This window comes from Asterias rubens, chromosome 11 (assembly GCF_902459465.1).
Source record: "Asterias rubens chromosome 11, eAstRub1.3, whole genome shotgun sequence".
NCBI lineage: Eukaryota > Metazoa > Echinodermata > Asteroidea > Forcipulatida > Asteriidae > Asterias > Asterias rubens.
Window position 1 is genome coordinate 7379908 of NC_047072.1, and position 18688 is coordinate 7398595.

Here is an 18688-nt window from a genome sequence, read left to right on the forward strand (position 1 = left end):
AAAACCTAAGTGTTATTGAATTCTTAATTTCAGTGAATTGTGATAGAGTGCTATAAATAGCTAACCCCCGTAAGCACCTCAACAAAATCCTGTCTAGTCATCCAAAATCGGCCAGTATTACTTTAGGAGCAACGTGATTTGAATAATATAATGAACCTTACATTCCATTAAAAACAGATAGTTTGTATTATCAATATTACTAATTTGAAATGATGAGAATAACATCGACACACACAAATTGTCCCGTAAGCCCAGGGCCTCCACAAAACCCCACCAATTTCAAGTATGCATCGATTACCAGTACTATGTCCACAGGGGCTGTAAGAATCTGAATCTCACTGTAAGATTCAGGCAATAGGCAGCGGACAATATTGGTAACTACTCAAAATAATTATTAGCATAAAACCTTAATTGTAACAAGTAATGGGGAGAGGTTGGTAGTATAAAACATTGTGAGAAACGGCTCCCTCTGAAGTTATGTAGTCTTCGAGAAAGAAGTAATTCTCCACGAATTTGATTTAAGATCTCAGACTAAGAATGTTTGAGGTCTCGAAATCAAGCATCTGAAAGCATACAGATCGTGTGACAAGGTTTTTTCTTCTTCTTTATCTTGTGAATTCGACGACCGATTGAGCTCAAATTTTCACAGGTTTATTTTATGCATATGTTGAGATACACCAAGTGAGAAGACTGGTCTTAGACCATGGAGGTAGTTAGACAAATAGTTTCCAATGTTTTTAAAAATATTTTTAAAAATCAACAGTCCTCATCTAAACATGCTATATCTTTATACTCAATTCCTAATAATAAGTTAATTTGGGATAAGTGAAACTGCATTGAAAAGAGAAAGAAACTATAATATGTGTCTGTCAGCCCATCCACAAAACCCACTTGAACTGGTGAGCCTATTATACCCCCAAAATAATACCCAACCGTGACGGTCTTCGTTTTCAGAGCAACACACACCACTACCCAGCCAAACTTATCAATCAATAAATATTGAAATAATTGGGGTTATTTTGTTTTAAACGTTGCAATCAAGAACTGGCAGAATATTTGTATACAAAGGTATTCTTCGATATAAAGTTTATCTTTGTACTATTTTTACTACACATGATGTGTTCATTTCGGTAAACGCTACACCAAAGTAACCTGGGGAACAAGTAATTATTTTGCCAGAGGGCGGTATACTATTAGTGGACCAACAACTGTTGAAAAAAATATTAATACTAAAGAAAATTACTTCCCGTTCCTATCCCCGTGGCTCTAGGTAAAAGTAAACTCTGCGGTTTAATTGCCAGAGATTAAAATTTCAGAAGTTCTCCACAAAAGCGGCAGACAACATTTTGAACAATAAGCGAACAGATGACTAAACATAAAGCTACAACACTTACTGTTGGGTGGGGGGGGGGGGCGATAGAAACGAGTTGAAGTTTTGATAGAAAGACAGGACCAACATGTAACCCAAAAGTTGCCATGGAAACAGTTGTCATGTTTCACAGTAGGCTGTTACTAACGTTTTGGGCTTGTTCCTTCGGGCGTCCTATTACTTTGCCGTCCTCCAGGAAGTGCCTTTTGCATAATTAACTAGAATCTCTCTTTTAACGATTTTGTATTTTTAATGCCCATTAGTGCTTTTATAGTTTTAACTGCTTGTATAGTTCTATATTATTTTTATACTGTATGCCATGTTTTAATAATGTCCATCTGTAATGTCTCTTTTTGTCTCTTCGTAAATTGTGGCTTTGTCTCTTCGTAAATTGTGGCATCAGGAGATTAACTCGATAGTAATTTAGTTTACTTTTTTAAAATCCTTCAGGGGTGCTGCTTTTTTTGTTATTATATTGTATGTTCATGTTTTTGTTTTCCAACTGTACTTATTGTCTGTGCTTGAATTTTTGCCTGTGAAATTAATAAATGAAAATGAAATGAAATGAAAGGAGGTAGGTTCACGCCCTGCATGTTTAAAATCCTTCAGGGGTGCTGCTTTTTTTGTTATTGTATTGTATGTTCATGTTTTTGTTTTCTAACTGTTCTAATTGTCTGTGCTTGAATTAAATTTTTTGCCTGTGAAATTAATAAATGAAAATGAAACGAAATGAAAGGAGGTAGGTTCACGCCCTGCATGTTTAAAATCCTTCAGGAGTGCTGCTTTTTTTGTTATTGTATTGTATGTTCATGTTTTTTAACTGTTCTTATTTGTCTCTGTGCTTGAATTTTTGCCTGTGAAATTAATAAATGAAAATGAAATGAAATGAAAGGAGGTAGGTTCACGCCCTGCATGTTACTTTCTCCATGAGTTTTCTCCATGAGTTATTTGCAGTTTTTAAAATGGTTTATTCGTCCGAATAAAACCATACGGCCATGATACATACATTTTATGCAGTAATTTACAGAAACTTTGTACAAAATAAATAAAAACATAGACACTGACAACTTTTGAGAAACCTAGGGTAAACCTAACATTCAACAAAACGAACAGTAAACATATCTCCCATGATTGGTTGATATTACCAAAACAATGAACACTACTATTTGAATAGTTGTGACGTACTGGGTGGCTATTTATTTTTGTTTTGCAATTGTAGCTTTCCAGCCTCGGTTGGTCAAAGTGGATCAGTGACTGTGTGAAAAGTAAAGTATTTCTCTATATAGAGGGCGGTATCACACAGTCAAGTGCCGAAGTGAATTAACGACATATACTTATTCATTCGCTTGTTAAAAGTTTCAACATCTTAATCATTTTTTGCATCTGTCTTTAGCTTCTTTAGGGGGCCACTTTGTGCTTCGTGGCTCCCGGGCTGGATATTTCAGTAACATCCCATCATAGCGTTGTGCCTGGTTAAAGCATTGACTTTATTGTTAATTGATTGTCTTGTACTTAAATTTGGCAAGTGGTGATTTGGGGTAGTAGTTGAAGTCATGGTGCCAAAGTAGTTTACAGAAATCGGACGTGAAGTAAACGTTTTAAATTAATTATTCACAAAAAGATTTGCATAAAGTGAATAATTAATTTAAAACGCTTACTTCACGTCCGATTTCTACAAACTACTTTGGCACCATGACTTCAACTACTACCCCAAATCACCACTTGCCAAATTTAGGTACAAGACAATCAATTAACAATGAAGTCAATACAGGCACAACGCTATGATGGGATGTTTCTAAAATATCCAGCCCGGGAGCTACGAAGCACAAAGTGGCCCCCTAAAGAAGCTAAAGACAGATGCAAAAAATGATTAAGATGTTGAAACTGTTGACAAGCGAATGAATAAGTATATGTCGTTAATTCACTTCGGCACTTGACTGTGTAATACCGCCCTCTATATAAAGAAATACTTTACTTTTCGCACAGTCACTGATCCACTTTGACCAACCGAGGCTGGAAAGCTACAATTTCAAAAATAGTAGTGTTCATTGTTTTGGTAAGATCAACCAATCATGGGAGATATTTTTAATTTAATTGACATGTTGAGTTTGGTCAAAACTTCTGATAAAGACGTTTTGTAAGTTGGTAATGACTTTGAAAATTTAATGGCAACTAAAATATACGTGGCAAGTACAGTACCAGGAGTTTTCGATGGTATAACAAGTTTAACCAAAAAAATCTCTTAAAAGAACTGCAGTTATTTATAAAGATATTTTTTTTTATCCCACAAAATTTGTGTAAATAAGGAGAGCGTTACCGCCGTAACGCTTCTGAGCATTCCTATTAGAGATTAGTCTTCAAACAATAAGTTTAGTGAAATATCACTGAATGTATGTTAAAAACCGTGGCCGGGGAGGGGCATGATAACATAGAGCCCTCTCGTTGGTTACCCATTTATCTTATTTGGTTTTAAACAGTACCCGTTTTTTTTACTGTGACAAAATCGGTACTGCATGATAAATAGCGCCCTCTCGTGGGTTTCTCATTAATCCTATTAATTTTCTCAAACACAGCGAGGGGTTTTGGACCGACACTGCCTATTCCCGTCTTTATAAGAGACTACGTATAAAATAGCGCCCTCTCGTAGGCTACCCGTTATTTCTATTTTTCTCCAACACAGTTTTGTGATGCCCGTCTTGAAAACTACGCAACTATAACAGTGCCCTCTTGTGAGATACCCATCAACCCTATTTTTGCTTTACACAGCCGCGAGGGGTTGTGTACTGCGACACCTGTCTTGATTGGAGACTATGTTGTAACGCTTTTTGAAATAATCCTCCAATGGCGAGGTCCTTAATTGTAACGTAGTCTCATCTCAAGACGGGAATAGGCAGTATACAAGCGCCCTTGCTTGGGTGTAAAAAAATACACTGATCCGGCCCTGTCCTTATCTACAATGATGAGGGCAGCGATATCATTGGATACAACGTAAATGATTGTATTACAGTACATTCATATGTGTATGGTATAGATGCCTACACCCGTACCATCAGAGTATTTACGCAACGCTCAAGGTCACCCTCCGGCGCTTGAACATCTGACCCACACACATCTATAATCACCCTAGACCTCGCATAATTTTTTTTACCACGACCGGTCTGGAGATTCGCTGTTAAATCTGACGTACATCATGGGTACACAATCAAATACCTGTCTTTATCCCAGTCTACCCGAGTCCCCCCGCCCCCCCGCCAAAATTTGTGCCGGCAACTGCACCAAACTTGTGTACACTTATGTGGACATACTTCAAATATGTATACACCCTCATAGCACTTCGCCTCCAGCCTCACTTTCATAGAAAATGGTACTACACTAAGATGGCTGCGGTCACAAGAGGGCGCCAGACAGACTTACTTGGTTGTTGGCGCTTGCGTAGATCACAGCCTCCGAGAGTTGAAGGAGATTCCCCGCATTTCTCCTTTGGTCAATCCTGGCTATATGCTTGCGTGTGATGGGCTACTTTAAGGTCAAACAAGAATAAAATTTAACCAACAAACAAAGCAAAGGTGCATTATTTAGACATAATTATATACAATAACTACTTCACACACTTACCCCCCCCCCCAAAAAAAAAAACACCAATAGTTGCTTCTCTATTTTGCTGCAAAGTTCAGCACAGTTAAACTAAAGGGAAGGTACACTCATTGATTCAGTAATTTTGTTTGTGGATAATTTTATCAATCTGTGTGAACTTGACCTTTATAAATAACATCCACAAAATAGAATATTTGTTGAAAAATAAGATAACTGCTCTTTAAGCACGTTTCGGTGTAACATTATACCATTATTCACAAACTTTGATGAGCTAATTTGATTTAATTGTTTTTAACAAGGCTTTCAATAATACGTTTATTCCATACTCTTGTGAAAGAAAAAGAACAATTGTGAGAATTAATAAACAGTACATAGAAATGTAACATAATCTAATGCGCATTGAATTCAATATTAGTACTTTCCCTTTGTTTTATTCCCAAACCTTCATCTCAATTCAACCATTAGTCTCAATGTATACTTGTTCAGTCAACACAATATTTTGTTTACTGTCATCAATTTCCTCATTGACTCACTTTAACTGTTCAATTTTCAACAGCTGCGCTTAGTGAAGACACTGTTTTCGACATAAAAGTTTGAATAAATCATTGACTTTTTTGCTTTGACACAAACTGTGCGGTACACTTTGCTTCAGGTCACATACCTTTGAAAATACAAGATGGCTGCTTTGTGATAAAGGTCTTTGTCCCAAACTTTTTTTATAGAAAGTATTAAATCTTGCCTACAGAAAAAAACCCACAAAGACACATTGTTTCGTCTTTTATTTACAGTATAAACAAAAACAGGACACAACTTTCTTTTCTTTTATTGCAATACAAAAGACACAATGAAACAATTTATTATCAGGCACAAGTTGAAAGGAATATAAAATAATACAGGTACAGAAACCCCATATGCTGTAACTATTAAACCTCATCAAACTGTTTGTAACAATTTGGTTGGACCCTCCATGATGCAAAGGTACAACCCTATAACTGTTGTGGTTATCTAATAAATTACTTTCCAGCAAGAGAGACTTCAATTTCAGCAAAATTTTATTTTTTTCCCTGATGCTGGAGACATCAGATGATAATTTGAAGCAAGATCTATTAATATGTCAGTGTACTCAAATATCTAACTTGTTGAACAACCAAAAAAGAACAACTGAAATCTTTTGACACTAAGATCTCAAATTCATTTCAAATTCTAAATTCCTATTCTAAACATTTTGTTTTACAAAATCAACTCAAACCCAGAGTAAAATAGTTGTTATTTTTATTGCACATAGGTGAACAAAGAGATCATATATATGTGCACTAAACGTACACGATTTGTTCCCAACTTTTATAACCAGATTTTGAGATTTGAAATGGAGGTCTTTGTTTGCCCATATCCTCTTCTGACTTTGGACTGGCACTTGACACTATTGGTAATCGTCAAAGACCAGTCTTCTCACTTGGTGTATCTCAACATATGCACAAAATAACAAACCTGTGCAAATTTGAACTCAAGTGGTCGTCGAAGTTGCGGGATAATAATGAAAGAAAAAACACTCTTGTCACACGAAGTTGTGTGATTTCAGATGCTTGATTTGTAGACCACAAATTCTAATTCTGAGGTCTCGAAATCAAATTCGTGGTAAATTACTTCTCTCAAAAAAAACTATGTTACTTCAGAGAGGGAGATGTTTCTCACAATGTTTTATACTATCAACAGCTCCCCATAACTTGTTACCAAGTAATGTTTTATGCTAATAATTATTTTCAATGACTTCCAAGTGTCCACTGCCTTTAACTGAATGCTATCTTCTTTGTCACGTTCCCTATGTGCAATAGAAGTAACCAACATTGAATCTCTTCGTACCAAAATAGAATCAGACTTATATTTTCTGTCCCAGTCTCTATTGTGTCGCACCGAGTTGAATGAGGGACAGAGCTTTCTGAGTAATTTGACCAATATCTTGAATATTGCTTTCTTGGTGTGAACTGAAACGCCAATTATCAGGTTGATCCGTCCATTCAGCTTGCAGTCACTTCCAGATCAGTTTACTCCAGGCTAAAAATTAAACAAACACAAAGAACTCATTATACATTTGTCCACACGTTTTGGAAACAAAGGGACAATGATAGAATTAGAAAATGATATCTAAAAGGTGTTTTCCATTTCAAGGAATGTATTTTCACCAAAATAAAACACAAGGTGGTTTATGGCGCGCTTTTGAACCAGAGCAGAGTCTTTCTCGAAGGCAAGTTTATATAGGTTCTTTGGGCTGGTAAGCACTTTGATATATTTTCTCAAAGGTAAACTGTAGATATCTTTTTAACTTGACGTTCATTTAGTGTGATGAGAGGAACAGAAATTTGTTTGTGTTTTAAAGTTTTTAGTGAGATCACCTGATATTCATATACACAATCTGGTTTTAGAGTTCTACAATCCGTTTCACCATACACTATATCGTTCGTAAGCGTGACGAGTCGTAACTCAAAACTATTTTCAATCTCAATTAAAAAACCTTTTGGATGAGGATGACATGTTCTTTCACGTTGTCAAGGAATTTGCAACTTATTTGACCCATTGTAACTTAATTGATGAAATTGTTTATATATGCACAAAAACTAAAAACGTGTAACCGGTCATATCTTGTGTTTGGGACCTGTCTCAGCACTTTGTGAGAACGGGGGCAGTAGGTCCCTTAAAAGTAATGATCTATCAGATAATTCTAGTTGATGGAATAAGTCATCTGCATAAAGGAATCTGATTGCTTGGTTAAACTGAAACCGAGGTTATTATTGATGAATGAGTAGTCTTTGGAGGTTCCTGTTTTGTTGCTCACTGTTTGAAGGATGTTGAAGAACCAGCAGAACACCAAAGCCAAGTTGTACACTCCCCTATAGCTGATCGTATCCTCTGTATCTACAATTGACTGGGACGAAAAACAAAAGGTATTACTTTCAGATCGTTTTCCCATGTATTCGATATTTAAAGGAACACATTGACTTGGATCGGTCGAGTTGGTCTTTGAAAAGCGTTTGTAACCGTTTGTTATAAAATGCATATGATTTGAAAGATATTTTAAATGTAGAATATAATGATCCACCCAAGTATCACTCGAAATTGCGTGGTTTTCCTTTTACCTCGTCGACAAACACGGTCTGCCATTTATGGGAGTCAAAATTTTGACTCCCATAAATGGCCGACAGTGTTAGTTCGCAAAGTAAAAGGAAAACCACGCAATTTCGAGGCAAATTTGTGTGGATCATTGCATCTACTTTTAAAACATCTTTTCAACCATATGCATTTTATAACAAACGGTTTTAACCGCTTTTCAAAGACCAACTCGAACGATCCAAGGCAACGTGTTCCTTTAAAGGTGTCTTGACGTGCTCCCTCTAGCGGTGATAGACTTGATGGGGGGTTAATTTCAAGAGTCAATGGAGGCTGAGGCTAAATGCCTCAAGGCTACGGACAAGATCAACCTGAAAAAGCCACAGGTCACCAAGCCAAAGGCAAAGAAAGTCACCTTTGTCATTCCCTGCTGATGCTCAAAGAAATCTGCCCGCGGTGGACTTTGGGGGCATAAGAATAAGGTTTGGAGAAAAATAATGAGTAGACGGACGAGCTTGACTAAATTTTTGTAAATAAATGGCCTGAATGGCTTATTTGGACAAATAAACCATTGTCAAATAAGTAAAAATATGAGAAGAAGATAAAGGAATGCATTGAATAAGATGCAGTGACTGGTGGGAGACAAGGGTCTTGAAAACTGAAGAGCAGGAAGAGTGAGAGAAATAAAGAGTAAGATTAAGAACTTTTATAAGGTTAGAAGGTGCAGAAGAAATTCCTTGAATAAGATGCAGTAAAAAAGAAACAGTTGAAATCAGCTGATCAGCTGAGAAGTTGCATGCCTGAAATTAGATGAAGTGGAGGGAGACACGGGTCTACAAGAAAACTATAAGAAAAATATCTTCAAAAAGATAAGATGAAGTGTCAGTCAATTTCTTGAATAATGAGATAAACAGATGGAAGATAAATTTGGTGAATAAGGAGAATAGAGGAAAAGACTGGGCCCATGGTTTCTTCACACGGTGTCCAAGCCTTGGTACATAGAGTTGAAAAGTAAGAGAAGTTCCAGATTCAAAGTCTTTGAAAATTTTAACTCCAGAAGAAGTTTAGTCCTCAATGTTATGAACATTGAGTGTAAACATTATGCATGACTTAAACAAAGATGAAGTTGTGAGTCAAGGTCTTAAAGTAATTGCCAAGGACCAGAATTCTCACTTGTGAAAATTTGGCTCAAATGGTCATCAAATTTGCTAGAGCATAATGAAAGAAAAAAAAAAATTGTTGCATTACTTTGTGTGCTTTTGAGATGCATAGTAAAAGGCTACAGAAATTTTCTTTTTTTCTGAACTACATTACTTCAGAGGGAGCTGTTTCTCACAATGCTTTATACTATAGACCTTTTCGCAAATACTGGGGCGCGCGCGTTAAGCTTGGAATTAGGTGCATTGTGGTCTAGCTGGTATCCAAATTTGATCAATATCTATCCCACAATGCACCTCATTCAACAGTCTGCGCTTGCGCATTGGTATTTGCGATAAGGTCTATTAACAGCTCTCCATTGCTCGTAACCAAATAAGTTTTGATGATAACAACTATTTTTGATTAATTACCAATAGAGTCCAGTACCTTTAAATAATGAGATAAATAGATGGTATATATATACATCTTGTAAATTAAACTCTTTAAGAAGACTCAATTTGTTTTAAATGGATTTGAAAAATAAAGGTTTTTACCTTATCACTTTGTAAGTTGTATTTTCCCATTCATAAAACCTAAGTAGATGTTTGAGATTTCAATGGAGGATTGAAGGTCATGAATGGCCTGTGTATAGCCGATGTGACCTCTGACGCCACTCGAAAACCATAACATGATTCGCGCGCATACCGCCGGGCAAAACCTTCGTGTTTTGGCAGCCAAATAGAAAGTACACGCAATCTTACCATATAACTACGCGACTTTTTGCCCGGCGAAACATGACGTGTACAGTGTTCTGTCAACAGAGGGCGGTTTGAATGTAAACATAGGTCACATCGTCTATACACTTCGTGTTTTCAAATACTTTATTTTTACTAATTGCACACTAAACCACACAATGCATTTTACTTTACATTAGTGCCCTGTTTATTTCACCATTAATTTTCATTCACAATATCAACCTCTACCCTCACAGGTACCCATTTATACACCCCTAGGTGAAGAGAAGCAATTACAGTAAAGCATCTCAAGGACACAAGACTGTGTCATGACAGGGATTCGAACCCACATTCAGAGGACTTAACCACCAGAACTTGAATTCGATGCCATAAACTGGTTGGCTATGAAATCCAAGTATACATCCACTGCAAATGTCAGACCTGTTTTGCCTCCCTGTTATTCCTGGTTACAGATCTTAAAGGGAAGGTACACGTTTGGTAGTTGTCAAAGACCAGTCTCCTCACTTGGTGTATCCCAACATAGCCATAAAGTAACAAGCCTGTGAAAATTGAGCTAAATTGGTCATCAAAGTTGCGAGAAAGTGATTAGAGAAAAAAACACCCTTGTTGGACGAATTTGTGTGCATTCAGATAGGAATAAAAGACTTCTAGCTAGATGTCTTTTAATGTTTTAGTGAGAATTTACCTCTTTTCTCAAAATCTATGCTACTTTAGAGGGAGCTGTTTCTCACAATGTTTTATACTATCAACAGCTCTCCAATGCTCGTTACCAAGTAAGTTTTTAAGTTAATATTTGTTTTGAGTAATTACCAAACGTGTACCTTCCCTTTAAAACAGTTGCATGAAGTATTAACATGATGAGAACATCAGGCAGAATTGTCCACAACAATAATTTTACTTGGTAGCAGAGATGAGGCTCTGATTTAATATGTGTTGACTTTACCCAAATGAAGAGCTATTAATGTTGTATCGACCATCACTTATTTTCTTAAAGAGGTATTCCTTTGATGATACATTAAGTTTTGTTTGTTAAATACTATCATTGCATCCCAACCCCAACCCCATCACCCCGCCCATAGCCAATATTTAATGAAACTTTTGCAATACATCTTAGAGCTGAAGACCACAATAAGTATGACATGCTTTTCTTATGCCCTCCATCTATCCTGCTGGAAAGAGAAAAGTACTGGTCGCTGGATTGACATGCTTCCAACTCAAACAAGAGGGTCCAAAGCAGGAACTGTATCGGACCTATTTAAGTTTGTCCAATGTTGCAGATGTCAACATTAGCCCCCTTCACACTGTATCTCTTATCCCCATTGAACACAGCCCCAGTGAAGCCTCAGGAGATTTTAGACCCCACTGTTACCTCGCGCACTCTCACACTGTCCCCGCCAACATGTATAGGTCCATTCCACAGGGTTCTGGTTGCACATAATCAAGAATACTCTGATGTATTACCACTAACCCCTTCTCCAAAACAGGGTGGCTATAGACCTTTGTCATGCTGCCTCCATTTTTGGCATGTTCCTCGTACCGAATAACTTAAAATGAATGTTAATAATCATTTTTCAAAAGGGAACCAGACTGTTTTGTTCTTCCAGCCTCGGTTTGGTTACATTGATATCAATGGGAGAAATTCAAGATGGCTGCACCATGATAAAGGTCTATTGTCTGGGGTATGCCCATTTGCCAGGTAGATGTGGGATAAAGTGAGCAAAGTGTGAAAGAGCTGGCCGTTGTTCCGCGGGGTTGCCCCATTGAATAGAGTATTGTGAAAAGGGCTATAAAATGAACATGTACAATTTTTAAAATGAAGCCATGTATTTCTTTTTCTTAGAGTGGTAGATCAAGAGGTGGGCTATTGACCCCTTGCACGCGCGTCACACGCGGTGTCTGATGCTATGCTCACTATGTTGGTGGTCAATATACTTGCGTGTAAACGCCGCATCGCCTAAAATGCGCACTTCTCTGAATAACACACGTTGACATTGACCACCAAATTGGCGCATACAAGATTATTCTGATGACGCCAGGTGAATTGGGTCAATAGTTCCCTCTCTTTTCCAAACTGCCCTGTCCCCTCCCTCTCCCAATTCCAACAAGTCTTTGAACAAACTCTGAACTAAACAACACAAACTATTCAATGATTAAATTGCACTGTTATAACCCCATTTGGTACCACAAAGTTTTACATACATGACAAATTAATGTAATTATACAAATTATTTATATATATTTTCCCTTAAATTTGAAACCATTACAGTGTGTGTCGACAACACCAAGCCTTTCAAGCTTACTTCTACTAAACAATTGTACTAATAATATATAAAACATATGGGAAGAGAAGCACTTTGTGAACAGTGTTACATTCCACCTTGTGCTGTCAATGGAAAGTGTGTATCTCAGAGGATTAAAGGCATGATTCTGACTTCAGCATTACAAAAAATGTAATTTATCTAATATTATAAGTTTACCATTTATAGGCCTATATAGGCCTATGTTTTTGTTGAATTTCTGTTTAAAAACTATTTCATAAAAAAAAAATTCCCCCAAATTTAGGACCCACACATCAATTCGTGGTCTGACCAAATCACTGTGCGTACCCCACCGTCGAGTCAGCAGTTTAAGGGTTCTGGAACCCGGCCAACCCTGGGTTCGCAGGCGGCATAGTACCACAGCGCAGGGAGGCCATTCCACAACTTGGTGTGCAAAAACTTAATTTGGCAAAAGGAATATTCATGAAGAAGCGAGAATGGTATATTGATAATGTTGATTACACTATCCAATCATCATCCAGTTGCATGATACCATTAATTCTCCGATCTAAACAAGTTGAAAACATCTTAAGTGTTTGGGTACTTTTTGTACGACACAAAACACACTGTCCACCGATTTACATTTTAAACTGAAAGGCAGTGGACACTATTGGTAATTACTCAAAATAGTTATTAGCATGAAACCTTACTTGGTAACGAGTAATGGGGAGAGGTTGGTAGTAAAAAACATTGTGAGAAACGGCTCCCTCTGAAGTGACGTAGTTTTCGAGAAAGATTTAAGAAGTAATTTTCCACGAATTTGATTTTGAGACGTCAGATTTAGATCTTGAGGTCTCGAAATCAAGCATCTGAAAGCACACAACACCGTCTGACAGTTTTTTTTTTTCTTTTCATAGCTATCTCGCAACTTCGACGACTAATTGAGCTCAAATTTTCACAGGTTTGTTATTACCAATAGTGTCCACTGACTTTAAAAGATAATGATGGCAGAAAGCTTCCCATTAAAATATTACTTGATCACAATCGCATGTAATAAAACAAATACAAGCCGTCGAAAGCCGATGCACTGACACTAAAACTTCATCCCATTCTCCATTATATATTATTTGTTTTTCCACAACACCGACATGCTACAAAGAAACCATGTGCAGAAAACTTAACTTTTGATTCAAATGTCAAAGTGCAATGGAAACTGACTGAGATCAATATTGATGTATTTAGCAATCCTAAGGAAAGTTTACCATTCTGTTTATCCTTAACATTGAAGTTGACTGCAACCCCAACTTTTAGAATAATTCACTGACTTGCACTTATGTATAATATCAAATTGTAATACAGGGTGAGTCAAAAAGAAGTTGACCAAGGTTGATGATTTAATAGCAAAGCAACAACTGACACTCAAAACCCCAAATATTAAAAAAACCATTCTTTCCTGCTTATCTGAAAAAAAGAATGAAACAAATGTATTATTTCTTAGAGAAGTTTTGCCGGTTTTACTGAAAGCACTTATGTTTGTAGCTGTCTATGGTTGTAGTGCTACACTGAATCTAAACATCATAGAAAAGTCATTCATTCGTTTTGTCAAGTATTCCATGGACAGCTTGCAAAATGAGTACCTTTATTAAAACAGACATAACTCCTCATAGGAATGATCCATTTCTTTCAGTATTTTTTTCTAATGGGCAAGAGATTGCACGTTGAAATATGTTTTACTAAACTTGTGAGTGTCATTTGTTTGTATTGAAAAAAAAAATCACCAATCCTGGCCAACTTCTTTTTGACTCACACTGCTATAGAACACGACCGAGATCATGATTGAGAGGTTCACCAATCTGTTCATCCCAAACATTGAAGTTGACTCCAACTCTAACTTTCAGAATAATTCACTTCAAAATCTGATGTGCAATTAGTGATATTGCCGGCAATACTATGACTTATTACTAAAATCAAGATTGATGCATTTTGCAATCACGAGGAAAGTTTGCCTTTCTGTTTATCCTAAATATTGAAGTTGACTGCAACCACAACTTTAAGAATAATTCACATGATTGCAATGATCTGAGGTTTGTTTGAACATGCTTATGACCACTGGGTCAATAAAGAAGCACCGACAGGAGCATACTGTATCATAATTGATAATGATAATACTACTTATAATATCAAATTGTAATAGAACATGACTGATATCAAGATTGATGTATTTGGCAAATCAGAATTAAGTTTAACATTCCTCTCTTATCCTAAACATTAAAGTTGATTCAAACTCTAACTTTTAGAATAATTCACTTCAAGATCTGATGTGCAACTAATGACCCTATATAGCCGACAGTATACTATGATTAACTATTAAGATCAAGATTGATGCCTTTAGCAATCATGGAGAAAGTTTACCATTCTGTTTATCCTAAACATTGAAATTGACTCCAACTCCAACTTTTAGAATAATTCACTTCAAGATCTGATGTGCAATTAGTGACCCTATATAGCCGGAACACTATGACTAATTACTAAGATCATGAGTGATGCATAGCAATCATGGAGGTTCACCAATCTGTTCATCCCAAACATTGAAGTTGATTCCAACTCCAACTTTCAGAATAATTCACATTATTGCAATGATCCAGGCCCTATTTCATGGCTCCCCCCCTGCTTGCCGATGAATTCTGCACCTACAATTACCATTCTCCACTTACTGGGCAAGCACCATTTTTTGCTACATGTAGCTGTGTAAGTGAAGAACGCCTAGAGTATGTACGCGCACAAACACAAATTACCTGCTAACAACGCTGGAAGTAAGCGCTGAAATCCTGCTTGTGTATAAGCACTGATTCTTTGCTTACAGTAAGCAGAGCCATGAAATTGGGCCCAGATGCAATTATTATGACCATTAGGTCAATGAAGGAGCACATGACAGGAACACGTTTCCTCAACATGGACACTCATACATATGGTGTCCTTATACAAAGTGTTCAGAAAATTTATGAATCAACTTTAACAAAAGTGTAGTTTTCATTTAGCTAACATTAAGAATGTCACCACAAAAAATGTATTAAAATTCATTTTGCAATCACATAGAAAGTTCACCATTCTGTTTATCCTAAACATTGAAGTTGACTCTAACTCCAACTTTTAGAATAATTCACTTCTAAATCTGATGTGCAATTAGTGACCCTATATAGCCGGCAACACTATAACTACTTATTAAGATAAATATTGATGCAGTTTGCAATCATGTACAAAAAGTCAGCTATTCTGTTTATCCTGAACATTGAAGTTTATTCCAACTCCCAACTTTTAGAAGAATTCACTTCAAGATCTGATGTGCAATTAATCACCCTATATTAAGCCGGCAATACTATAACTAATTACTAAGATCATGATTGAGAGGTTCATTAATCTGTTCATCCCAAACATTGAAGGTGATTCCAACTCTAACTTTCAGAATAATTCACATGATTGCAATGATCCAAGCCCAATTTTCTTGCTCTGCTCACCGCTGAATTCTGCGCTTACAATCATCATTCTCCACTTACTGGGTAAGCACATGTTTTGCATGCGCACAAGTAAAAATTCACAGCTAACCTGTGAAACATACTTGATATAAGCGCAGAACTCCCTGCTTATGTAAGCGCAAAATCTTTGCATCAGGTAAGCAGAGCAAGAAAATTGGGCCAGATGTGTATATTTGTACATTTCTTTGACCATTACATGTAGGTCAATAAAGATCCACTGACATGAGCATACTGTATCAACCCAGACACTTCTACCTAAGGTGTCCTTTATGAATGTATTTGAGAATGTGAAGACTTAAGTTTGACCAAAAGTGTAGCTTTCATTCAGCTAACGCTCAGAATATCATCACATAAACTTATTGGTGCTTTAATTGCACAGTTTAATGAAAGCTTTGATTCCCAGGTGCAGGATCGATGCTTCATTCTTGAGTTTTTTTATTTTTAATTTTGTTTTATTGGTATATAATATACACCAAAATGACCAGCAGCATAAGCTGAAAAGGTCAAAGTACATCTTAAAAATAGCAACAATCACATAATTGTGTAAAAAGTACAAAATTTACAAAACGCTACTTCTGATGTCAAGACTATTATATTTTAGTCTAGTACCACAGTAGCTGATTTGTGTTGACATTCAGCAAAGTACATTACATGTAGGCCTACGTATCATCTGGGGTTGAACAAAGTAAAATTTACTAGAGCAATAGTTGAACGAACGACCTACAGATTATTGTGTCTGTGCTCTACCAACTGAGCTGTCTAGCCCTTTGTTTGCGGTCTCCCTATTTTGCCAATATCTTTGTTTTGGAGTGCAAGTCAAAAGCCATACATACAGCTGTGCACGTATATATCCGGAGGTCTTTGGTTCAAATCCCATTCTTCGTTCAACACTTAACACTGAAAGTCTTTAATGACATCAAGGAGCAAGTACCAGCAATGCCATATCATAGCATGGATAATTATGAATTTAAAATTAAAGACACTGGACACTATTGGTAATTGTCAAAGACCAATCTTCTCACTTGGTGTATCTCAACATATGTATAAAATAACAAACCCGTGAAAATTTGAACTCAATTGGAAGTCGAAGTTGCAAGATAATAATGAAAGAAAAAACACCCAATGTTTGACTTCGAGACCTCAAAATCAAATTCTGAGGTCTCAAAATCAAATTTGTGGAAAATTACTTCTTTCTCAAAAACTTTGTTACTTCAGATTCAGAGGGAGCTGTCCGAGCTGTTTCTCACAGTGTTTTACACTATCAACCTCTCCCCATTACTCATAATTATTTTGAGTAATTACCAATAGTGCCCACTACCTTTAAACACATTGCTAGTTACACTACATCTAAAGGAATGGGATGCAATATATCAGAGATGTACAAACCATGCAGTTTAAAGCTTGATACAGTTTGGAAAGATTTCATAGGTTGAGTGGGATCAGGGAAAAAGTCAATATAGTAAAGTACATTGTAGTTTATGGGAGACTTATATTGGACTCTGAAGCATATTTTGTTGAGCAGAGAGACGTCCAGTTAGTGGTAGAGTTTCAATGCACAGTAGTGCCTCAACATTCTACCAGATTTTTAAGGAAGAAAGCATAGAAACAAAGGAGCTGTTGGAGGCTGAATGAAGAGTAGCGCCTCATCATTCTAATAGATTTATAAGAAAGAAAGCATAGAAACAAAGGAGCTCAGGATGGAGGTTGAATGAAGAGTAGTGCCTCAACATTCTAAAAGATATATAAGGAAGAAAGTCTAGAAACAAAGGAGCTGTTGGAGGTTGAATGAAGAGCAGTGCCTCAACGTTCTCACAGATTTATAAGGAAGATGTGATCTACCAACTGTCAACACGACTGTCAGTCAGACGGTACGAACCGCAGCGGCATGGTGCTGCATTTACGTGCATGGTATGGTACTTGGAAGTAAAAGTTTTAAAAGGTCCCACTTTACCACTAACTTACCAAATACTGAGAGTTGTACTTCATCAATGTGATCATTACCTTCTGCCTCGTCCATTGCATTATAGTCTAAGATGTCACACTGACACACATAGAGTGGTACACATGGTATACACAATGTCAGTACTACTTCTATCAAGGAGCACAGGGACCACACACACAAAATAAGATGCAACTAATAGCGCCCTCTTTTGAAATTCGTAATACTTTACACAAGAATAACAATCTGACGTCACACTTCGAGGCTCGTGAATGACGCCAGATCTTAGGCCGTGTCCGAATTGGCGACTTCGGCTACAGCTACGGCTAGGGCGCGCGCGTCTGCTATTCTTCAACACTGACAGACGCGCTGATCTAGCCGTAGCCGCAGCCAAAGTCGAAACATTCGGACACGGCCCTACATACCAAAGTATGATGAACTGTACATAAACAAGGGAATTAATATGTACGTGGTGAAGAGGTTTTCAACGAGTGGTTGAATCCCAACGAGGCCTGGTTCTTGATAGTTTTACCGAGACGAAGTCGAGGTAAATTATCAAGAACCAGGCCTCGGCGGGTTTAAACCACTAGTTGAAAACCGATTCAACACACTTGATTCCCATTCATAAATACCTTTTTGGTCAAAAACATCAACACTTTTTGGTAAAAAAAGTAAAATAAATGCAAAAATTATAATTGTTCAATTATATCTCAACACAACACCCCTCCAGCTATGAAATGGTAGAGCCCTCTGCTGCCCTCGGGTAAACAACTCTTTATAAGGGAATGCTGTGCGCGTCGCGCGTGACTGTGGCACAACTGTTTCAGCCGTGTTACTGGTTATAAACAAGGTTTATACACGCCTACGTGACGCGCTCTCCACCAATAGGAATAGCGAAACTGTCTGAGGTATTTATGAATACAGCATTATGGACACTGCATGCATCTGCATAGAAGACCAAAATTAAGGTGCGTTACGAAATTAAGGTGTGTGTTTGATTG

The 18688-nt window shown here is 37.1% G+C and overlaps 1 long non-coding RNA gene across 1 annotated transcript; it reads right to left on the reverse strand.

Moving 5' to 3' along the window:
* Positions 1–6686: 6686 nt before the first annotated feature.
* On the reverse strand, positions 6687–17797 carry LOC117297056. Its single transcript, XR_004519851.1, has 3 exons — positions 17711–17797; positions 7794–7883; positions 6687–7015 (listed from the first exon to the last, which is right to left on the reverse strand). It is a non-coding gene; the product is annotated as an uncharacterized LOC117297056 (long non-coding RNA).
* Positions 17798–18688: the final 891 nt, after the last annotated feature.